Here is a 26445-nt window from a genome sequence, read left to right on the forward strand (position 1 = left end):
GCCAGGTGCATACTTTGCTCATGAAATAACAAGTTTTAAATGCATTTCAAAACTGTTCTATATTGCTTTAAATTAATTACACTGTTGAAATTGACAGGATAAAGGCCCGAGCTTGTTAATGCATATTGATTTACATAATTGTTCTTGTGTAAAAAACCCTTAATTGATTAAGAATGATAAAAAAAACCAAACAGTGTAATAATTTGTTCTTCCTTGATGGCTCTCTAAAAGGGTGGGAACCTCGGATGGTGGTCATGAGAGACCGTGAGGATACTAAACGCCATGTGCATTGTTTTTCTCAAAAACCCGACGTGTGGTTTGTGTTCTCAGCTACGATTATAGGAAACTCTCGTCGCTTTGCCTAAGGATGGTGTTGTTAGACTCAGCTGCAGTTATCGATATACCGAAAAAGTGACATCAATGGATGTTGATTTATTTGTCGTCCCTGCTTTAGGTGTTGATTCCTAATGTTGCGATTGATGACGTTGATTACTGACGTCGGTCGAGGGACATATGTCAGACCCAGTTAATGAAATACAAATTGTGTTAAGATACCACTGGAAACTGACTTAAAATTCAGAAATTTGACCCGTTTTGAGTATCTGTGGGTTTTATACAAGAGAGAATTTAAATGTTTCGCATTTAAGTAGAGACATGCATCCAAAAGCAATACTTTATAATTAAAGTTAAAAAGGCATTCATGCATGTTGAATTGATTCATGCATCCCTAAATGGTTAATTTAGCATGAGATTATTGGTTGTTTGAATTAAACGGTTTATATTGCAAGCTTTTTCGGAATATGTAATGTTTGCTTGAGCCTCATAAACTTATGTTTGATTTGATTTATGTTATCTTCCTTACTGTTAGATTTCGAGAGGATCTCATACAAGAATTTCAATTTTTACCTCATTTTTAAAAACCTTTTTTCAGGTCCTAAGGCACAGTGACGGAGGGACCAGTTTGCTGGAAGGATCAAGGGTTATGTTTTTAGTGGACCGGATTCTGATAGAGTTGAGAGTTTATTGCTTTGGAAAACTTGTTGAACCCTAAATGGGGGTTATTCTATTAAATCCAATTCAATTTAAATTCATGGTTTGATTTATTCTATTTGTGGGATATGTTGGGTTGTGTACATTAAATCTATAATGTGCCCCGGGTCCCTAGGATATATTTTCGCAATGTTTTAAAATTATTTATTTGTTTTTAAAAAAAATCGCAAAATGTTCGAAGGTCAGTTTTGGGTCATTACATGATGTATGATGGTTTAGTTGATACTTACATATATAATGTTTTTTGTTTTTTGATTTAGTTGATACTTCCTACATATTTGATGTGATGTTATTATTTTATGTTTAATACTTCCTAGATATGGTTAGTGGAATTGAAAATAGATTTTATATGTTTTTTTCATGTTAAATTTAATTGTGTAATTAGTTTATTTTTATTTATATTTTTTATTTTTTATTTTTATTTTTAGATTTCTTGAGAAATTATTTGATTTTTTATATTTTTCCAAGATTTTGCTCGAAAAATATTCAAAAAGTTGAAAACTCACAAGAAATTTACAGGAATGCCTTCAACTGAAAGATCTTCAACTTCTATTCTCTGCACATGCTCTTGCTGCTCTGAGCTAGGAAGCACAAATACTTGCTTATTCTTTCTTGAATATACCTATAGAAAGAAAAACTTTCTGCCAGCATGTGTTAATCACTTTTCTCGTTTACACCGACTTCAATGTCATGCACTTCTTCTAGATCAATGATGTTGTCCAGCACATTTTCACATGACCAAAAGATGGAAGAAGTAACTTCATCATAACTGTGTGCTATCACCTAAGACACATCGGTAGTCTGGGTCTCCCGCAACTCCGAGGACTGGGGACCAACGAGTCATTTTGGCTCGAAACAATTAAACACATGTCCCCGGAGTTTTGTACCACCTACTCTCTCCAAGGTAAACCCGAATCTGAGTGGGTTAATCTTTTTATTTAATTAAATTTTCTGAAGTACAGGGGTATTTCCCCAACTACCTCCTACTACCATAGTAGTAGGTTCTCAATCTTAGCCATTTTACCAAAGTATATACATATCCCCTCTTTTTCATATTGATTACACAAACCCACTTAGAGTGCCCCGGTACCTTTAAACCAGTCAAGCACACAAGCTCTGGTACCTTTAAACCAGTCAGGCCACAGAATTTAAATTTAAGTTTCTCATCAGTGTTATGGTTATTACTCAAAGTGCTTCGGTACCTTTAAATTGCCAAGCACTGATGCCCCGGTACCTTTAAATCAGCCAGCCAGCAATTATTACATTTCAATTTACTTATGTAGTCTCTTTATAAACTCGAGGGCCCTCATGGAACCCTCACGCACCAGGCTTGGCCAATCATGTGCCAACACCAATCATGACCTTTGTTTACTCCTCAAGGCATAAGGAGTGTTCCCAAATCATCACCATAGTTTACTTTGAATTACAGGCTCGATTAGATTTTAATTTGGCTAGAATCATAATTACTTAGTTTAATAGTTACTAAGTATGAATGTTGCCAACTCTAAGAAATCACGCACCTGTAATCTTGGTCTTCTGTATCACTGTTGTGAGGAAGAGAAGAGAGAAGGCAACCACGAGAAGCACGATTCTTAATCAATAAGAATCGTGGCCTATTCTTTGATATATATATATATAATACACTGATCGGATCGGGTCTGAGGGTCCAAATCTGGACCCGTATGTACATATACATTCTTAATAGTCTCCCTCAAGTTGTGCATGGTTTCATACCATAGACAACTTGTTCTTCAAAAACCAAAAGTGGACGTTGGTAACTCCCTTAGTAAACAAATCCGCCACTTGATCAGCTGTGGGAACATAAGCTGGCTCAACTTCTCTATCTTCGATCTTTTGCCGAATGAAGTGTTGATCAATCTCTATATGGTTGGTACGACTGTGATGAATGGGATTGAAAGCAATTTGTATGGCACATTGATTATCGCAAAGGAGATTGGTGGGCATAATAGATTCTCCGATCTCAGTCAAAAGATGCCTCAGCCATGTAGCCTGTAACGCCTCAAAAACTTAACCCGGAAACACCGGGATTTTTTTTATATATACAGCGGAATCATTTAATAACTCATGGTTAAGTGAATGGAGCGATACAGGTAAAAATATCTTCAAACAATCTACACATCCTTTATTCCACTTGAGTTCATGAAACTTTACAAAAGTACATTTACAAAGAACGAACCCATGATGACATATCAGTTACAAGTTGATCAGGGAACCAGTAGATCAAACAGATATCGAAACCTCTCCTGTAACCACTTGTGGTGACTACTCATGACCTGAGAATGTTAAAAAAAATAGGAATTAGACTACCACGTCTAAGCAGGAATTCTGTATTGATAGTGCAAGTATATCATGAATCGAGTGTGTGGTATGAGCGTCATGGTTGAGCTTTAGTGTATATCAAGACAGGTAAGCACTGTGTAAGAAAGATCTAAATTCATTTACATGAGCAGGTGATTAGTTATATAACAATAACAATTATGCCACATTAATATGCAGGTGAGCAGTTATTTAACAATAACAAATATGCAACATTAATAAGCAGGTGAGGTATGTCACAGTCAATGTAATAACATTTACGCTTTCAGATAGCACTTTAATTACCTCGTATCCACAAAGTTAAGAATTTTACTAATTTACAAGTTGATAATATAAAGCATCTGAAATACAACTTACATATATCTCTCTAGTGTCTCCACTGGTTGTGACTCCTAACTCTTCTAAATGATGTTTAATTATCTTATCTTGTGGGTACACACGGGCACAGGTGACCATCTCAGAAGAGAACGTTCGGGGGTATATTATTTCAGGTATTTTATTAACCCGAACATTCTACCTGAGACTGAATCCTCAAGGGAGCGACCAATAGCCGAGAGAATCTCCCAAGGGCTCAACTCAAAACAGGATACATCCCTAACTTCTGCAGAAGACATGAGACTACTACCTAGGACACATAGGTAGTCCTGATCCCTAACTCCGAAGACAGGGACCCACGAGCCGCATCACGCGCGACACCAAACGCAAGTCCTCGAAGTCTTGTACCACCCACCCTCTCCAAGGTAGGTCTCAACCAGAGTTGTCAGTCGAGGAAGCGGAAGTGGGAAGCGAGGCACTTCTAAAATTTTAGGAAGCGGGAAGCGCGGGACGACTTAAGAGCGAGCCAGGAAGCGTCTCGGAAGCGACCTAGGAAGCGTCTCGGAAGTGACCTAGGAAGCGTCTCGGAAGCGACCTAGGGAGCGAACCGGAAGCGACCTAAAAAGCGAAGAAGGAAGCGACATACGATTCGAGTGAGAAGCGAAAGGAAAGCGAATAAGAATAGAAAGGGAAGCGAAATGTAATTATATATTTTTATTTTATCAAAAACTAAGATTTATGTCATCATTGACAAAATAAAACATGTATATAGACAATAAATAATATAAGTTGTAATTATCTAACAAATGCAATATATTGCAACTGTCAAGCATTTAAGAAATTATACATTAAAAGAATATCAAAATTCGCATTCTTGTTGCAACCATTTAACAAATGCATGCAAACACTAAATAATGCATTAAGAAAACAAATAAATTTGATTAAAAACGTACATTTTTCAACGAAAGAATCAAATGACTTGTTATTTGATGTTGTAAATCTTGTCATCTCTGTAACATAGAAAATGAGAAATCAATAAACTCAAAGATTACATAGAGATATGGTTAAATTTTTAAGTTATAAATTTATAAATTGTAAATTATAAGCTACAAAGTTCTAAACTCTAAACTCAAAATTAACATAATCCACTACTTCACTTCATTATGCAAGATTTAAAATAAAAGAATACCAAAAAAAGATTACAAGACCTTAACAAAAAAGTAAAATAAAAGTTTTTATGTTGGACTACTCCAACTACATCATAAAAAAATTAATAATTCAAGAGTTCATTAATCTGTCATCTTTCTCTTCCCCTTCAAGTCAGCAATAGATCACGAATGGTCTGCATCATCACGTGCTTCTTGTCCTCCACGACCATGTCTTTTGTTCCTTCCTACATTTCCTATAATGAATACGTTAAAAAATTAAAATGTTCAAAAACTATAATTTAAAATATAAAAACCACAATATCAGCATACCTTGCCTAGGTCTCCGGTTAAAGAAACGATCAATCCGACCATGAGGAACTGATGGTCGCTCTTGTATATCTGCAGTTCTACTAGCTCTGATGGATTGATTTGTATCCTCTTCAACTTCATTTGTACGTATAATTATTGGAGATAATGGAGCTCTTGGTTGTGTATCTTTATGTTTGCATTTAGAAATAGTGTTTGATTGTTGTGCACTATCATCCAAATCTCTCAATCGCATATCCTCTAATCTCAACGTATTTTCTTCTACAATAGAAAGTTCTGGATTGATATCTCATTTTCGACTAGGCTCTTCTTTATAGCGATTGTTGCACCTTTTATAACAATAATATAAAATATGAATGCTAATAAACAATCAATGATAGAAAAAGAGAAAAAAAATACCAAAATAAAAGTACAACACAGATTAATTATACTTGTCAATCAATCGAAGATTGGAATGAATATACACTAAGGTATCAGCACGATCTTCATTGAGCCTATTTCTTTTAACATTGTGAATGTAATTATAGATGCTCCACTCTTTTTGGAGAAGATGTGCTAATAGGTTGAGATAAAACCTTAATGGCTAATGCTCTCAACTCAGGTGTATCACCACCATAAAAACGCCACCAATTAAGCACTGACATTGTAGGATTCAGTGCATCTATTATTGCTGCATTTCGGCTAAATCTTTCACTTCTTGATGCAAAAGTCACAAGTTGTGACCTATAAAGTGTAGATAATTCTTCATTTCCAGAAAATATGACTTCAAGCGCGATCATTGCACTGTCTAAGATATCATTATCTTTTTTTGCAAAAAAAATTGTTTAGTAACTATAACAAAAAAATGCAAAATAAATAATAGAATAATTAAATCATTAAAATTTAAACTTTATTAAATAGATAGAATAAAATTTTTACCAGGAGAAACTCGTTTGACCCCTCCTGCTGCTGGGATTTTGAGATACTTCGACTCGTAATATTTTGGAGTAAGCATGTGGGCTAGACTATGGAGAGGCGCATTCATTCTATCTCATCTATTTGAGACAATCTTATGAATCTTTTCATATAAATCTGGTTGTCTTTTTAGATTGTCTTTGATTTCCCCCAACATGTTGTTCATGCCTTCATACACTTCACCAATTATAGGGCCTTCCTGATCACAAAATTTAATCATCTTATAGATGGGTTTTGTAATCAATAATGCTAAACGTACAAAATCCCAATATTCTTCATCAAGAATAGTTGTTTCTATTGTAACAGCCCTTTTTTCATAGTTTCAACCGTGCATAATTGCTTTCAATCGCTCCATCTATCTGAAATTACTGTGAGCCTTAAGCTCTCCCTCATATCAAGCAAGCGTTTCAAAGTAGTATAATGTGAAGCAAACCTTATTTTTACAATCTTTATTAATTCTAATTTTTCATTGCTTCTAAAGATTGCTAGTGCTTTTGAATGATTTGTGATATACTTCACAATTTCTTTACTCTGCAAATATGTTTCTCTCAACCAATGAAACTCATGTGTCAAATCCTTGAAGATCAAATTAAGTGTGTGCACAACACAAGGTGACCAAAAAATACACTTGTACGTTTGTTTTAATTCTTCACCTGCTAACTTGCAATTTGTTGCATTGTCTGTAATCACTTGCACTACATTAGAAGGCCCCACAAGTTTAAATCCCGTCTTCAAAAACTCAGCAATGTTTGCAGCTGATTGTTGTACATTAGAAAAATTGTTTGCATATAAGAACATCGAGTCAAAACAGTTTTAGGCAAGTATATTTATCAAGTGTTTGTTCTTGATATTTGTCCAATCGTCGGAGACAATGGAAACTCCAAACTCCTCAAACTTTTCTCGAAATTCATTTAACTCCCTGTGAACACACTCTTTCTCACTGTCAAGCAACGTTGTTCGCGCTTTTTCATATGATGGGGGTTTATATCCGGGCACTTTACTAACTGCAGATATCATATCTTTCCAATATGGTGATCGAAGCACATTGAAAGGTATGTCATTTGCACACAAAAATCTGATAATTTTGTGATCTACATCATCTTTTTCTACCTTTTTAAAGGTATCACGAATATCAACTGTTTTTCGGCTTCCACTAGATGACGTAGTCATACTAATAAGCTTCTTCGGAGTATCAATTCTTAATCTCCTCAACTCAAATGCACTTGATGAAACCTCCACTCGACGAACTTGCCACTTAATTTTTTTGCCAATTCTGCATTTTTTGCAACTACAGGGCAAAAGGCAATCTCATACTTTGTCCCTTTTGGGATCTCATGAGATGTGCAAAAACTCGAGTATATGACCCATGATAAATAATTTTGCAGTGCCTGCACATAAAAACTTGGGTTCCACCTTGTTTTCCTTGCCCACTCTTCTTTTGTTTCAATACATGGCGCCATAGCACTGTTGTTTTATGCATGCTAGGTGGTTCATCATCTTGATCATCTTCAGAATAGTAGCCATCCAAGTTATATTCTTCTTCATCTTCTTCATCAAAACAATTTTCGTTTCTGTCCTCAAACTGATATGGACAAGCAGAAGACCTCTTCTTGCCCTTCCCAACACCACTAGATGATTCATGCTCCAAATTGTACAAAGAATCGTCATCGTCATTATCGTGATCATAGCTTGAGATGGTCATTAATGAAGCAAAGAATATGCAAATATATTTGCATCATAAAAGTATAAGAATCAGCATAAAACACTTTAAAAAAACTATTATTAACAGTAAATGACGGAGAGTGAAGAACACAAATCATTACTCATAATTTACCAATTACTAAAACAAATAAATAAACATCATTTAAGGAGGTGAAAGATCTATAATTCTATAATATACTATGATAAAGCAGACAAAATTTTTAAAAAAAAGGAAGTTCTTTCAAAAGTTTGCATTTATGAAAAAATGCTAAAGAAAGATAACATAACAACGAAGAAAGACAAAATTCATATTGGCCGACTGTTACTAGCAATAATGATATTTATTTAAAATTTTAAACAACTAGCTTCAGCATACTAGTTGCCCCACTCTTCTGATAGAGTAAATGAGTCGAGCCTGGGTGTGCCCACGCTCGGTATATCAAAGAATTCATACTTAATAGGGATGATAAGCTCAATCATGCTTGGTATACATTTTGTATAATATGTTTTCATAATATGAATTCAAGAATTTTCCTATAATATATTTTTTATATATTATAGGATACTTATAAGTATCTCATTTGTTTTGTTTCTTTTATCATGCTTGGTTCACTTGATCAACATGTAAGCTCAGAATTCACATAAAGCAAAGTCACTTCAAGAGATCAAGGAGAGAATAGAAATCTGCAAGATCAAACACCACAATGAAACCATAAGACAACTTGTGGAGGCAAAACATGTTTTTCATTGACTTTGAAATTGAAAACAATAAATCAATAATCCATATATATCCAAAAGTAAAAGAATAATAAAAGTGATCCAGTCAATCTGATTAGGAATCAGGATTCACGCAATCGTCAAAATGACTTAAAAGTTAAAACCTACAAGAATGATAAAAAAATATTGCATTAACCCTTATTCCTAAAAAAGACGACCAAATAAACTCAGTTAAACCACAAAATGTGAAATGTTTCTCAACCAATATATTGTTCATTCATGGAACTCAAATAAGAATATAAATGATCATCATATTGATAACACAAAAGATAAAGACCATCATGTTATTACAACAGGAAAATGAAACAAATAGTCTCTAACAATCCCCTGTTCCCTAAATGTACTTTCTAGAGAGAATGAAGGAATCAAACCTCTACTCACGAGCTGAACCTCACACCACACAGGTATGACACCAGCCCTATATCACTCGAAAACTCTTCATCAAAGCAAAATATGAGCCTCCCGGTCCAGTTTAAAAAAAAATAATTAAAAGCTCAGTCCTAGCCCAGCTCTGATTCCATATGAAATAGAATTTTTATCCATTTTTGTAGCTCAGCCCTGACTGCAACAAATAGTTTGATTTGTCCATATGAAATAGATTTTTATTAATAATTGTAGCCATTTTTTATTTTATCTCAAAAAAAAAAACGAGGACGCTGACCCCGAACCCCTATCACACCAAATTTTTTTTCTTGCTACACCCCTATTTGCCCCCCCCCCCTCACATGAATCCTAGCTAAGCCACTGTCGGTGGTGCTCCCTATTGGAGCCTCCTCCCCCAACCTTCTCCCTCTTTGTGTGTCTCTGTCGAGCCACCCCCCCAAGCCCAAGCCACTTGTCATGCAAAGGTGGTCAGACAGAGGTCCTCCTCTCCCTCGGGCTCGCAGCTGGCAGAACCCAACCGCCATCAACCCCTCCAACCCAAGTTACAAACCCTTGCTTCTTGTCGTCCCCTTTTCACCAAGGACCCGGCAGATCCAGATTCGAGATAGAGAGAGTGACAGAGCGTGAGAGAGAGGGGTAAGAGAAGATAGCGTACCTGAAGGTCCTGAACATCTTCATCGTCGGAAGTCGGTGGAGGCCACCGGAATTTTTTGAGGTCGCCGAAACTCGGAGCTCGCCGAAAACTCGAGAGAGAGAGAGAGAGAGAGGGAGGAGTCGGAAGATACGCGTGAAAAAACAAAACCCTAAGCCCCTTTCGATTTTATTTTTTCACGGGTTTTGTAAAATACCCATTTTATCCTCAGTAAAAAATATATTCATGTGTAAAAAAAATTTAAGGGCAAATTTGACCTTTCCACAATAGTGTACCCCTTTAAAGGGGTACGCGTACCCCTTTAAAGAGGTATGTGCTTCCCTTTAAAGGGGGACGTGCTTCCTCAATTGAACCTGTGCTTCCCCTCGCATTTCGGAAGCGCTGCGTTTCGTGCTTCCGAAGCGCGTCCCGGGGAAGCACGCTTCCCCTATTCTATAGGCGTTTTCGGTAACTCTGGTCTCAACTGAGTAATTGGGTTTCATTAATTTAGTTATTTTCCCGAATTTTATAACATTTCTACAACTTTCAATCACTGTCATAGCATTAAACCCCATTCTTAGTAATACACACACACTCAAACATTGAGTCTCAAACTTTCCTTTGTCACATGTTATGTTTATTGTTCACAATATACTAAACATGAATACTCATCATAGGTATCTATCTGTTAAATATAACTCAGCTGCTCTGTTAATAAAATTATCACATACTCCCACATATTGTACTAACCAAATTGTCACAACTAGATATCTTTTCACAAAAAAAAACCAATCAGCTATCCTGAAATTTGTGTTAAACCATTATTAACTGACAATCGTCCAATATAGATTGCAGTTAGTCAGAAAAATGCATCGATATGGTTTAAAAGAAACAGGACAATTCATGCACAAAGAGGAATATACCATTGACAACGCTCCTAAATATAACCTTGCATGTAGTGGGAGATGATATACAGTTTTTAACATGTTATTTATAATGTGAGATATGTTGTATGGATCACCCAGTATAAGATACGTAAGACTGTTCAAGCAAGACATAGTCCCTCAATGAAAGTATGTTTACTATTGTTTCCCTTTCATAATACAATTTTTTCAAAAGAGAAATCACAATCTACAACAACCCACGAAAATCTGTCTTATAAAACAAAAATGAAATCTGATACAGCATATACAGATTTTAGTCAATCTGGAATCCGACGCAGGCATCAAGAACCCATGTTATTTCAAGAAATTAAAGGAATCTATGTTAGGCTGTCCTGATTGAATATAAATCATCAGCCGACAGATTCAAGACACCCTGCTTCACATATGATTTAGAATCCAACGCAATAGGTTAAAAGAAATCAATCTATCAAGAACCCATTAAGCTTAAGAGAAGGAAACAAATCTGAAAACCCATCTGATTAAAAGCATATACGATCAAGAAAATCAATGTTTTCCAGAGAATGAATCAAATCAGTAAAACAAACGACCCCCACTGTTCAGATTTAAAGATTTAGGGCTTGGCCAGCCATAGCCCGGGTTGGATTGTTTTAGAAATCCTTCGCTCAGAATCCCAACCCCATTTTTTTTTGTTCTCATGGCCATCGCGACCCTTGCCGGAAATCTCCAGCCCTTGGAATGGTTTTTCCGGTTCCGGCAAGCAGGGTAAAAATAAACCCTGAAATATGGACAACACTCAAGTGTCCCTTTGCCGACCCGACCTCACCTTGAATCAATCGATACCCTATAATATCATAGCAGAATCCTACCTTTTCTTTTCCAGCGATGGATGAAGAAGAACGAGGCTGACGACCGAGCTCAGGTACCCCCCCCCCCCAACACTATGCTACTTGCTACCGACTCTGAAATCGTCAAGAGAAGAGGGATGAGAGGCGAGAGACGAGAGAAGGAATTTGAGAGGAGAGAAACGTGAGGGCCCAGCCTCCTCTACGTTCCCCCCTTTTATCGTGGCGATCCCCCATCTCCGATGGACCAGGAGAGTCGGTTACCTCCTGTAACCCGTCCCCTCCCCCGATTTTCCATTTCCACTTCTTGAGTAAGCACGATTCTGAAACTCGAGTTTTAATAAAACTCAAAACGGGTCTGGGTCCGAACCCGATAACCTACAGTGCCGGATCCATTTTACTGTGGATCTGAATCTATAACAACTTATTAACCCACTCCACCCCTTGGATCCTCCATGATGTGGGTTCGAAAAGACACCACTTGGGCAAATCCTTAAGTGGATCCATTTAGGTCCATGGTGGATTCGACCCAACCCATATAGTTTGTACCCTATTGCCTACTCCATTTGGATCCAGTGAAGGGATCCAAGACCTAAATCTCCCTATTTTTCGTAGTTATTACATAGCCTCTGTTGTAGCGGCCGCCATAGATCGGTACTCCGCTTCTGTACTGGATCGTGCAATTGCACGTTGTTTCCTGCTACTCCACGCTATCAAGTTCTCATCCAAAAAAACACAAAATCCAGAAACAGATCGCCTGTCATCTGGATCTCCAGCCCAATCTGCATCTGTGTAAACATCTAATTGATGTCGCTCCCCTTTGGAGTTGGACTGATGATAGACTAGACCATCTCCAAGAGTGTCTTTTAAATATCGAAGAATTCTCTTAACAACATTCATATGCTCTGTTCGTGGATCATGCATGAATTGTGACACTTGGTTCACTGCATACACAATGTCTGGTCTGGTAAAGATGAGGTATTGAAGCATTCCAACGAGACTACGATATTACTTGGAGTCTTTATATGATTCCCCATCTTGAGAGTTGAGCTTGTAGTTTAATACACTAGGAGTGGATAGTGGTTTACAATCTGTCATGCCTGCCTTTTCCAACAAATCCAAGGTATATTTGTGTTGGGTTAATGAAAGAGATTCATTCTGTCTATCCACTTCAACTCCCAAGAAATAACGTAAGACTCCCAAATCTTTCATCTTAAATTGTCAACTCAGTAAGTCCTTCGTGGATTTTACGTGTTCATCTGAATTCCCAGTAATAATAATGTCATCCACATATATAAGAATCAAGGTACATACCTGACGATCACAGAAAATAAACAATGAATGATCGAGGTGAGAACGAATGAAACTGCATCGTTGAACTTCAAGGGAAAAACTGTGAAACCATGTGCTTTAACCCATAGATGGCCCTTTGTAGTTTGTAAACATGTGTGTTGGGGCTATATTCTGCATAACCAGAGGGTTGCTCCATATGCACCTCTTCTTTCGGGATACCATGCAGAAATGCATTTTTGACATCAAGTTGATTAAGAGTCCATCCATACTGCACCGACAAGGACAAAATTAATCGAATAGTTTCCATCTTGACCACAGGACTAAAAGTCGCATCATAATTTTGCCCATATTCTTGAGTGAAACCTTTTGCCACCAACCTTGCCTTATAGCGTTTAATAGATCCATCAGGTTTATACTTTATTTTATAGACCCATTTAGACCCTACAACATTTTTGTCGAATGGTCTGGGAACAATCTCCCAAGTTCCACATTCATGTAAAGCTTTCATTTTCTCATTCATGGCTTCAACCCATTTGAGTGACATAGATGCTTGTAAAAAACTAATAGGTTTATCTTGTTTTTCAATCTGAGAGATGAATAGTTGCAAGTTTGTAGAGAAGTTGTTATAGCTGGCCCATCTTTCAATAGGATGACGAATCCTCTCATGCCTTCTAGGGTGCACATCGGTTCGCTAAGCATTGTCTTTATTTCGCCGTACATAGACAGCCCCTTGAAACTTGGTAATATCTGAAGCGGTAGGCATAGTATCCTGCGTGGTTGGCATCTCTTCCCTTTGTGTACACACACCAGGTTTATTATATTCAGTCGATATTGTATGACATGAGGGAGTATCGCGAGTAGCCATTTGATCAAACACCTCAGCAGCAAGCCACGGCTGATAACCTTCATCATTCACGATGTGTCTTCTACCCTTCCTGGGCTCTTAGTATGAGTCTCATCAAACACAACATTCCGTGAGATTTTGATGCGATTAGTAGTGGAATCATAGCAGAGATAACCTTTGTATTGATCAGCATAACCAACGAACTTACACTTGCATGCCTTGTTTTGGAACTTGTCACGTTGGAAACTGTCAATATGAACATAACATATGCAACCAAACACTCGCAATTCATTATAATCAGGGTGAGTCCTAAAGAGTGTAAAATAAGGAGATTGATTCACAAGTAATTTCATTGGCAGTCGATTTATGATATACACAGCAGAATGAAAAGCTTTTGTCCACAAGCTTAAAGGAATGTGAGTGCCATGTATCATGCTCAATGCACTTTCAACAATGTGCCGGTGTTTTCTTTTTGCCACACCATTTTTGTTGCGGTGTGTGCGGGCAAGATATTCGACGACTTATTCCTTTATCCTGGAGAAATTTAGTAAATTCCTTTGACAAATACTCTCCCTCACCATCATATTGGAAATGTTGGATTTGAGATGAGAACTGATTACAAACTAAGGCACAAAATGAGCGAAAAAGCTTAAACACTTCATATTTGTGTTTCACAAAGTAGATCCAAGTATATCTAGAATAATTGTCGATAAAAGTGACATAATAGCGATTGCCCAATAAGGAAGATTGCGGTGCAGGTCCCCAAACATTAGAATGGACAATTTCAAAAGGCACAGAAGTTCTTTGATTTATTGAGTAAAATGGAAGAACATGACTCTTACATAAATGGCAACTGGAACAAAGAGAAATATCAGACTCAATACTCAAACTGGTGTAATGAAATATGCGGAAAAGCAAAGAGTGCACTAAGCACTTACAACATCAACTAATGAACAAACAAGAAAAAGGGCTAATACCCAAACCCACAAGAGACAACACAACATAAAAATATAAATGTCTCTTATTGAAAGAGAGAGAGCTCTCTAGAGTGAAAAATACAAGAGGGGTTCACCCCTATTTATACACAAAAGAAGGAGAGGAGGAGTGGCCACATGGCCTTAAAAGAAGAGCCACCTAGGGGCTCCCATGGAGTCGTTGGGAGCCTCCAACGGTCACAAATGTGACCGTTGGGGGCCCCATCGACTCCATGGTGGGGCCCCTTTTAGGTGGACAAAAAACCAAAAAATAAAAAGTAAAAAAAATAAAAAAGGAAATTTACAAAAATAAAGAAAAGAAACAAGTACCCCTATCGGGTACTTGTGAAATGACTAAAATACCCCTATCGGGTATTTTAGATTATACAAATATATACGTATATAAATATACATATATATGAATTACATATATTTTAACACCCTCCCTCAAGCTTTACGAGGATATAACCGAAAGCTTGTTAAGGAGAAACAAAAACCGAGGAGCCGCAAGAGCCTTAGTGAAGAAGTCCGCCAACTGGTATTCTGATGTGACGTAAGGTAGTGCTATGGTTCCTCTTAGGTATTCATCACGAACGTAATGGCAGTCCATCTCAATATGCTTAGTACGCTCATGGAAGGTGTGATTGCTTGCAATATAGATTGCGCTTTTGTTGTCGCAACACAGCTTCGAAGGAGTAGAGATGACAATGCCCATATCACTGAGGAGGCTTCTTAGCAACACAAGTTCCATGGTTGTAGTGGCCATAGCATGATATTCTGCTTCCGTCTAGGACAAGGATACTTTGTGTTGCTTCTTGCATCTCCAAGAAATCATAGAGTCACCTAAGAAAACACAAAATCCGGTAGTTGAGACTCGGTCATTGGGATTTCCTCCCCAATATGCATCAGTATAAGCAATTAAATCAAGGGACGAGGCAGAGGAAAGAAAAACTCCCTTAGTTATGGTATTTTTGATATATCTGACGATCCTTAAGACTGCACTCATGTGCACAGTTGTAGGTGCATGTTGAAATTGACTGACAGAGTGGACGGCATGAGCAATGTCTGGCCGTGTGATGGATAAGTAGGTTAGAGACCCAACAAGTTGCTGGTAGGGAGTAGGATCCTCGAGAGGTGTTCCATCTTCCAACCTTAATTTTGCATTTATGACTTCTGGGGTTTCTGTCTTCTTATCATCGGAGATACCAGATTTGGAACAGATGTCAGCAGCAAGTTTCATCTGAGAGAGAATGTACCCTCGAGGAGAGTACGTCACTTCAATTCCTAAAAAATATCTTAAGAATCCAAGGTCAGACATATCAAAATTTTCTTTCAAAACTTTTTTAATATCATTAATGCCTTGCTTATCACTTCCTGTGATGATCATATCATCAACATAAAGTAGTAAAATAACTACTGAAGACCCTGCACTTTTCACAAACAAAACAGTGTCAGTATAACATGAACGAAAATTCAAACTTGTCATTACATTGCTAAATCTATCATGCCAAGCCTTTGGGGCTTGTTTTAAACCATATAATGCCTTTTTAAGTTTAAGAATTTTATTTTTACCAATACATACTCCTGGTGGGGGATCCATGTAAACTTCTTCATTTAATTCGCCATTTAGAAATGCATTCTTAACATCGAGTTGATAGATAGGCCATTTTTTCACGGACGCAATGGCAATAAGAGTCCTAACACTAGTCATTCTAGCAACAGGTGCGAAGGTTTCTTCATAATCTATACCATATTCCTGAGCATATCCTTTAGCTACTAACCGTGCTTTATAACGTTCTAATGAACCATCACTCTTGGTTTTAATTTTGAAGACCCATCTACATCCTATTGATTTCTTTCCAGTGGGCAACGAAGTTATTTCCCAAGTTTTTGCTTTTTCAAGGGCACTAAGCTCTAAGTTCATGGCTTCAGCCCATTGGGGAATATTTTTGGCCTCATTATAGTGTGAAGGTTCATGAAATGAATGCAACGCAATTAGACATGCTCTATATCTAGGAGTTAGGGACTCATAGGAGACAAACCTATTAGGAGGGTTGGAGATCCGACTGGATCTCCTTAAGGATGTTTCTTCTATGTTGGATCCTTGAGAGTATTTTTTTAAGGCACTTATCTGAGTTTGTTGACCACGCCTAACATATGTTTGGATTGGTCTATTATTCTCATCTATAGCATTATCAAGAGGAATTTCCTCTAGGTCATTCAAAGACTCATTAGAGATTTCCTCTTCTTGAGGAGTCTCATCTTCTTGAGATAGAAGATCAAATAAAAAAGTATATTCACTTTCGTCAATGTCTTTAGTTTTCACAAAACCATTTTCATTTTCCAAAAATGTTACATCTTTGGATAAATAGAGTTTGTTATTTTTCAAGTCAAAACATCTAAAACCCTTTTGATTTTCTCCATAACCCAAGAAAACGCATTCAATAGCTTTAGGAGATAATTTGTCCCGTTTATGAGTAAAGACAAAACATTTACATCCAAAGACTCTTAATCTATTGAAGTCGGGTGTTCTTTCAAATAGTTTTTCGTATGGAGATGTATTTTGTAAGGATGAAGATATCATTCTATTTATTAAGTAAGTTGAAGTTAAGGCCGCTTCGGCCCAAAAATTCTTTGGAATTTCTTTGGAGATAAGGAGTATCCTAGTGGTTTCCATGATATGTCTATGCTTTCTTTCGATCAATCCGTTTTGTTGGGGAGTCCTAGGACACGATCTTTGATGACAAATTCCATTTACTTCTAAATAGTTTTGAAATTCATTTGATAAATATTCTTTTTACCCGAATCGGATCTAAGAGTAGAGATATTACTTGAAAATTGATTTTTAACTATCATATGAAATTTTTTGAAAAAATCAAAGACTTCGGATTTTAAGTTGAGAAAGTAGATCCATACATACCTAGTGTAGTCATCGATGAAAGTGACATAATAGGAGTACCCTCCTTTAGACATGACGGGGGAAGGACCCCAAACATCCGAATGGACTAACTCAAAAGGTCTTTTGGACACAAAAGTTCGGTTTGGAAAAGGAGTAGATTTTATTTTGCCAAAAATACAATTCTTGCAAACAAAATGTTTCTCGTTACAAAATTTCTTTCCAAATGGAAAGAAGTACATTTTTGAGAAACTTGGATGTCCAAGTCTTTGATGCCAAATATCAATATTTTTATCTTGGACATGGTTACAAAAAGAGTTAGTGGGGAGTTTCAAGTTGCTCATGTAATAGAGATCTCCCCTTCTATGGCCTTGCCCAATCAGCTTCCCGGACCGGAGATCCTATATAGAGCAATCCTTAGTTGAGAAGGAGATTTTACATCCATGATCACATATTTGAGCAACAGAGAGGAGATTTAAATTAAGTTGAGGTACAACTCTCACGTTTGGCACAAAGAAGTCTTTAGAAAAGTTTAAGGTTCCAAAACTTTTTACTTGTAAAGATGTACCATCGGCAGTTGAAACATAGGAGTTTTTATAATTATTACATAAATCGGAAAGCTCATTTTCAAGGGGGGTCATATGAAAGGAAGCTCCAGAGTCAAGGATCCAAGACGACATACCTGGAGGAGAGGAGGAAGCTACGGCGGCACCCGAAGTTGATGGAATCTTGAGTAGAGTTTGTAGTGCCTCCGATAGTTGAGCAAGAGAAAAAGAGTTCGTTCCTTTGATTGCTTCCTCTTTCTTTTGAGTAGCTTCTTCAACGGAAGCAACTTTATTTTTTGGTGCTTCATTCAACTTAGGGCAATTAGGTCTTATATGACCCGGTTCTTGACAATGATGGCAAATGGCTTTTCTATAGTTGCCATTATAGTTATTTTGCCTTCCAAAATGTGGAGGTTTGTAGGTTTTCATATGGTTGCCGGGTTTTGATACGGCCAAGACATCATTTCCTCCTTTAATCATGCCAAGACGGGTTTCTTCTTGGCATATTTCGGCTATGGCATCTTCCAAAGAAAGAGGCTTTGATCTATGTAGGAGGGAGGATCTAACTTGTTCATATTCGGGCCTAAGCCCATGTAAAAATTGGAAAAAGTGTTCTTTTTCCATTTGTTCTCTCCTTAATTTCACATCTATACTAGAAACCCATTTTGGTTCTAGTAAGGATAGCTCATCCCATAGAGGGCCAAGAGTGCTAAAGTAGTCCCTAACACTCATTTCTCTTTGCTTGATAGTCCGGATTTTTTCTTGAAGAAAGAATTGACGAGCAAGGTTTTTTTGGGTAAACATACCTTTCATGAAGAACCATGCTTCATTTGCCATCCGAAATTTGGCAATGTTGGCGCAAATCTTGAGCTCAACATTGTTCATGAACCAAGCAAGAATCTTGGCATGCTAAATTTCCCAATCTTCTATTTTAGATTGGTGATCTTCAATGGCCTTCATGCGGGCATCTCCTTCAAGAGTTTTTTCTTGATCGCCTTTCATCTTAGTTAGTTGGAGTTGTGGTTCCGGAATGGTGCCCATGACGTATCCCCAAAGCTTTTTCCCTTTGAGGTTGTTTTCCATGGCGGCGGCCCACATCATGTAGTTGGAGCCATTGAGTTTGAAGGAGAGATCAATCTTTTGTTCTCCTTCCATAATAACCACTCTCAAGAGGATAAAAAAAGAGAGACAACAAGAAACAAATATAGCTACACAACTAGCTATATTAAGAAGAAGAGCATACACAAGGCTCTGATACCATGTAATGAAATATGCGGAAAAGCAAAGAGTGCACTAAGCACTTACAACATCAACTAATGAACAAACAAGAAAAAGGGCTAATACCCAAACCCACAAGAGACAACACAACATAAAAATATAAATGTCTCTTATTGAAAGAGAGAGAGCTCTCTAGAGTGAAAAATACAAGAGGGGTTCACCCCTATTTATATACAAAAGAAGGAGAGGAGGAGTGGCCATATGGCCTTAAAAGAAGAGCCACCTAGGGGCACCCATGGAGTCGTTGGGAGCCCCCAACGGTCACAAATGTGACCGTTGGGGGCCCCATCGACTCCATGGTGGGGCCCCTTTTAGGTGGACAAAAAACCAAAAAATAAAAAGTAAAAAAATAAAAAAGGAAATTTACAAAAAGAAAGAAAAGAAACAACTACCCCTATCGGGTACTTGTGAAATGCCTAAAATACCCCTATCGGGTATTTTAGATTATACAAATATATATGTATATAAATATATACATATATATGAATTACATATATTTTAACAACTGGACTGTGGAACAAGTCCACTAGACACAAGTTTTTCAATGAATGAACGATTACAATGACCTAAACGATGATGCCAGATTTCTGACTTATTCCACTGAGACAGACTAAAACAATCTTTAAATGACACTGGCTGAATTGGCTGGGGATTTATTGGAGCAGAAGAGACTCCTTGAGGACATACATGTTTTCTTGTCGCTCTCCTTCAACGAGCGCCTTCTTCGTGAGAAGATCATTGACACATTCAGAAGAAGAAGTGAATTCAACACAAGAATTAGTATCATCGACAAGTTTAGAAACAGAAACAATATTTTTAACAATACCGGGTGAGTGATAAACATCAGATAAAAGAAGTGAAGAATTGAGGAGTGGAAGAGAAATGTTTTCAACATGGGATATAGGGTAGAGGGCACCATCTCCAGTTTTAATACTAAATTTACCACAATAAAGAATGGGTTGTGAAATCTAACCAACGTCACCTGTCACATGTGCAGCAGCCCCAGAGTCAATGTACCAAGTCCCCTGTTCAGTTTGCTTGAAACTTAACTCGGAAAGGGCAAAGATCAAGAGGTTCTTCACATTCTCCTTTTCATCCCTTGCTTGTCCTCTAGTGGAAGGCCCAGCAACACCAAATTTGCATCTGTTTTGCGGATTATGCCAGCAATTTGCCTTAATGTGTCCCTTTTTATTACACTGAAAACACATTGGTATCTGTCTAGAAGATTAGTTAGTTGGGAATGAGTTGGGTGACATGTTAGGCATGGGAAGTAATCCACGACCTCCTTGATTACCTCTTCCCTGTCCCTGTCCACCTCGAAAGCCTCCACGGCCATGTCCTGCCACCATGCCTGTGACAAGGACCTCATGATTGCTGGAATTGAAAGTCAACTCCTCACTTCTAATAGTAACTTCATACTGCAGGAGTTTCGTGTGCAAATCATCAAAGTTAGGCAATGAAGGAAGGCATAAAAGAGAGGTGACCAACATATGATAGTCAGATCCAAGACCATTCAGCGTCTGTTGAACTTTCTCTTTGTCCGGAATAACACATCCCACCATCGCTAATTGGTCTGTGATGCTCTTGACTTTGTTCATGTATTTTGTAACCGATAAATTCTCTTTCTTTAAGAGTTGAAACTCTCTCTTTAAATGAAGAATCCTAGCATCAGAAATCTGTGAATAGGTCTGCGCTAGTATCTCCCACAGTTCTTTAGCTGAACATTCATTTGGAATGGCCATTAATACCTCTTGAGAAAGTGTAGAGGTAATGTAAGCCACAACCGCATGATCCTTTCTTTTCCATGTAAATTCTGGATTGCGAACTAGTTTATTAGAAACCTCACCTTTATCGTCTTGCTCATCCTGCAGGAGGAACTCGGAAGGTGCATGAATTGTTCCATCGAGGTGACCAGAGAGGTCCAAACTACGAATAAAAGGCAAAATTTGCCTCTTCCAGGTCAAGAAATTAGAGGTATTCAATTTCGCATATATGAGTTGACCAAGAAAACTGAACGGAAGTGTTGGGAATCCATTAAAAAAAATAAATGAACGAGTTGACTAAAGAGAAGAATGAGAAAACACGAGTTGATGAAAAGGAAAGAATTGATTAAGGGATAAAGAGAAAAAACTTTGGTTCAGTTCTTCAGCAATTCATTGACTGAGCAACACAAGTCTGTCCGGCCACTTTTTTTTTTGGAACAGTCGTGTTGTAGTTCTTCAGACAGACTTAGCAGAAGTCGTGATGTTGCAAGTTTAAAAGTCTTAGAAATGGAACGATTGCAAGTCTAATATGAAAATATCAACTCGTGTTGTAGGTAAGAAAAAGAACAAGTATGTTTTAATCTGAAAAAAACAGATGTAAAACGAGAGCAGAAGAATAATCAAAATTTAGAAAACTGATCGTATATGGTAAGATTCAATTTTGACGTTGTGAAAAAGGGGAAACTTGACTAAAAGACTCGTCTCTTCGAAGAGAGCTCGACCTGATTGTAGAAGAGAACTCGGTTGAAGGAAGAATTGGGAGGAAGAACTGGGAAATCGTGAAACAAGAAGGAAAAACAGGAAAGTCGACCTGTTTAGAGGAGAACTCGGCTTTTGGGTTCGACTGAAGAAGAGGAGGGTTCGGCTGAAGAACTCGGATGCAAGAACTCGGCTTCACCTGTGTAGCAGACATATGAGGATTGCAGGCACGGCTGACAAGATCAAATGGCGAGGAGGAAGACTCAGCCATGTCACGATACGATGAAGACCCTGTTACTCCCAGAGTTGCCGCAGCTCTGATACCATCTAAGAAATCACGCACCTGTAATCTTGGTCTACTGTATCACTGTTGTGAGGAAGAGAAGAGAGGAGGCAGCCACGAGAAGCACGATTCTTAATCAATAAGAATTGTGCCCTATTCTTTGATATATATATATATATATATATATATATAATACACTTATTGGATCGGGTCTGAGGGTCCAAATATGGACCCGTATGTACATATACATTCTTAATACCAACAACCTTTAAGATAGATTTCATTGCTAACATACAGAGACAATGGCGCATACATCAGCAGCTTACCTGACGTAATTTTCAGATATAGGCAAATTACACATACACCCGTTTTTATATCAGGTTACAATTCATTCTATCAATAGAGCATAAAACAGTGTCTCACAAATATGTAGCAACACATATTTCCCACTACAATCAGGATGTCATATACAGGTTCGTAATGGCAATAAAGATTAAAACGCAGTTTGTTCTCTTTTTCTTTTTTTTTAAAGCAACTGGCACATAATAGCAGTTGATTTACTTAGGGAATACGCATTGCATAAATCAGACATGCAGTTTCAGAGATTTTGTAATGAACCTATATGACAAACATTTTTGAAAATATGTTGTTTTTTTCGTGTATAACACCCATATACTGCTATGTACGCACCCCAATACGTGCAGTAAGAGTAATGTCACGTAATGAGTGAGTGAGTACTGTGGAAATGCGCAGAAATTTTAAACATGAAGTGCATATCCATTTGTTTCTGTGTACATAAAGTTATAGCAAGCTGAATGTAATCACAACCAAGGTCACAACAGTAACGTGTGTAATACGAGTATGTCACATTAGGAATGTGTGAGCTGCAGAAAGGTTTAGGAACTATGATCATAAAAACACATATCGTTCAGGTTATACAACAATTAGCAAAGGAAATACATAGGGCAATCTTTGTTATAACTACCCAGATATACTTGTAGATATTGTCCTACTTATGAATCGGCATATACTCGTACGGCCTAACAGGTTGACAGATGTGTACAGGTTACTGATCTACCAAAGCTTAAAAAAATTAATTTGTCAATCATTCAGTATGTGCATTCTTCTATTCTAAACCACGCAATAATCTGAGCATAACAATTTCAGAATATGCAGTTATCTGTGCCTGAGAAAAATCAAGACATACAAAACACCCGAACATGTAGGCTCCCGTGCAGTGGCATGTTCAATAAAATATGTCACTAGTTGAGTGGTTATGAACTAAAAGATAAAATCAGCTACAGGAGATTCAAGTGCTCATTGGAGTTCCAACCACTGTCACAACACTTTGCTACCAGATTTGCACGACTAAATTGATTATCAGATCGAAATAGCAATAAAAAGAGAATATGAGATAAAGTAGCACACAATACAAAGTTTGATTGCAGAATTCATATCTCACGAACTTCCACCGATGTGTTAACTCTACCGATGAGGAACATAACAGAGATAAGTCTGGGAAGCAGGGTAGAAGAGTCTAAGGCAAAACAATTAGAGATCAGGGTGGGTGTCAGGCTTCCTAATGACTTAATAAATGTTGATTCTGCCCATCCTAATTTATTCATTCTAAACACAAACTTGGACAGGGTAATTTAGAAGGAACGAAATTCCAAGATTAAGTGTACTAACAATCCAGCTGGTTTGGGACTCTCTCTATATATATAGACACATTTGGCATCACGGTTTCTCTGAAAACTCGATTCGGGTGTTGTGACAGACCAATATGGCAACTCATACAACAACTACGCCTGCATCCCAAAACAATTGGGGTCAGCGATATGAACCAAAAAAAAATTCATTTTGGGTCTTCCACATGAATCCTTTTCCTCCAATCTTTTCTATCCAATGCCATGTCCTCGGTGAGGTTCAAAGCATTCATATCCTTTCCTATCATCTCCATCCAAGTCTTCCTAGGCCTACCCCGACCTCTTTTAACTAATAGATTTTCCCATTTCTCCAACCTTCTAACTAGAGCATCATTAGGCCTTCGCTGAATATGTCCAAACCACCGTAAACGATTCTCTCGCATCTTATTTTCAATGGGTGCAACACCTACCTTCTTACGTATCTCCTCGTTCTGAATCTTATCTTTTATTGTATTTTCACACATCCATCTAAGCATCCGCATCTCAGCTACACTCATGATATCAAAAAAGAAATAATCATAAGGTGGCCAAGGCGAAAGTGCAAAGCACGATAAAAGACAACACAACAATAGGTAAACAACATAAACAGAAACAAAAGAAATGACAAAGAGGATAAAGATTGACTCATACCCAACAACACAGACCTATACCCTAAATTCCCAAAACTTTTTATTTGGGAATTCATTATTGTGGATCTTTACTCATTTATTATGGATCCAAAATCCATTATGCTCATAAAACCCTTTAAGCAATCCGGATCTAAGGATCCGAAATTTTCTTCATATGAGGATTTGGACCCATGGATCCAAATTACACTATCGTGGATTCCAAGTGACTTATAATGGATCCAAGTAAATTTTAATTGGTTCCCTACCCATTTTACCTCTCTGATGTCTGGGATCCAAAAAGAAATATTGTGGGTCTAAACTTCGCATAAGCTACTACGGATCCCATTAAAGTGTTATAAATCCGATATAGAAATTTTCCTCATTAAAATTTGGTTTCAACATCGTGGATCAACTTCATTCATCCTGGATCCAACATCCAATATGACCCTGATATTGAGGATCTAATATCAGAGATCTGATCCATTTGCCTAAAATCCCTTATTGGTTATCCAATTAAAATGTCTATGATCTGTTATCTAAGATTCGAAGGGAATATTGAAGATCCAAACAGGATACTAAGAATCCAGCATTGAAGATCCAAATAGAACATCCGAGATCCAAGTATGAATAAATAATTAAAACAATAAAATATCCTGGTATCAGCTTAATGACTTAAAATCTAAGTTTATTTATCTGGTAAAATTTACGGGTATTACAAGAGCTGCGAAAGAGGATTAGGGCAAAACACAACCCTTTTGATCGGGCAAAAAACAAATTTTTTTACGTCCAAAATTTGGACGAAAATAACCATGGGTTCGGTCAACGTACCCAAGGTCGTGTTGACCGCACCAATTGTCGCACCCACGTCGCGTTGATGCAGATGTAATACCCATAATTTTTAGGCATTTATTTAAATATATTATAATATATATTTCATAACAGAGTGATTTGGGCCTGGGATCCAAATTTCAGATCCAGGACCCATAAAGGGATTTTTTTGAATAATATTACCTTGTAAATTTGATATGTATGTATAAGTACAATATTTTTTAATTAATTAAATAATTTAGAGAAATAAATATTTAAAAAGGGTGCGTAGATGGATCCGGGATCCACCTTTCGGATCCATATACCCGTATAGATATTTTAATATATATATAATCATAATAAAATAAAGCAAACAATAAATAGTGGAGACGGATCCACTCTTTATCCAGCCCGGATCCAAATTGGGATTTAGATCCCGAGTCTTAGAGTTCGGACCCATTACCCGAATCTGTAAATAAACTACAAAATGGGGGTTAAATTATATGAATCATGTTAATTTTAAATTAAAAAGATAATTAATATTAATTATAAGATAAAAAGGGAAAAAAATTGGTATATAGGGTCGGACCCACAGTTGGATCCAAACGGATCCAACTGAGGATCCGTCAATCACAGGCAAATCGGGTCCATTTTAACAATGGACCCAGCGTCGCGGGTCACGGGCTCGGACCCGAGTCCAATTTTAAAAGAGGGGGAGGGGGCGTTAAAACAGGAATCGTGCATAGGGCACGATTCTTGTTTTCAAGATTCGTGGGTTTGGTTTTCTTTCACATGTGTTTTTAACTGCATCACTAAAACCACATAAGATGGTTTGGCACATTACTACATGGTTCTAGTTGATTATACGGGCTGGAGTTCTATAAGGGTCCCCGCAAGAGAGGATACGGGTTTTCACTTTACTTTTGCATATGGTGTTGCAAACTTAAAGAATTAACTTTAATAAAAATATAATAAGAACAGTGTAATATACGTTCTGGGATATGTCATCTAGAGTATAAGAATCTTAGATATCCGGTCTTGGGAAGACTGTGAGGATACAAAAACTCTGTGTGCTGTAATTTTGTCCCCTGAACCCGATATTGAGGTTCTTTCTCCTGACCACGGTTTTAGGGAGAGACCGTCACTTTACCCGGGAGTGGTGTGTTTGACACAGGTGTTGTTTATGGTACCAAGGAAGTGGTACTTGTGGGCGTGGGGTGTCCCTTATGTCCCCGACATTAGATGTGGAGGTCTAATGTTCCGAAGGTGATTCGGTCGAGGGCTGAGTTGGAACCCAGTAATAAAATACAAATTGTGTGCTAAGTTACCCTAAGAACCTACTTGACCTCGGGGATTGTACCTGTTTGATGTATCAGCG

The 26445-nt window shown here is 37.5% G+C and overlaps 1 protein-coding gene across 1 annotated transcript in view; it reads right to left on the bottom strand.

Moving 5' to 3' along the window:
* The window catches only part of LOC149835970 (histone-binding protein MSI1-like), a 93228-nt gene that overhangs the window by 40345 nt on the left and 26438 nt on the right, over positions 1-26445 (bottom strand). The window lies entirely within an intron of this gene.

This window comes from Nuphar pumila, chromosome 6, assembly GCF_984573655.1.
Source record: "Nuphar pumila chromosome 6, dmNupPumi1.hap1.1, whole genome shotgun sequence".
Lineage (NCBI taxonomy): Eukaryota > Viridiplantae > Streptophyta > Magnoliopsida > Nymphaeales > Nymphaeaceae > Nuphar > Nuphar pumila.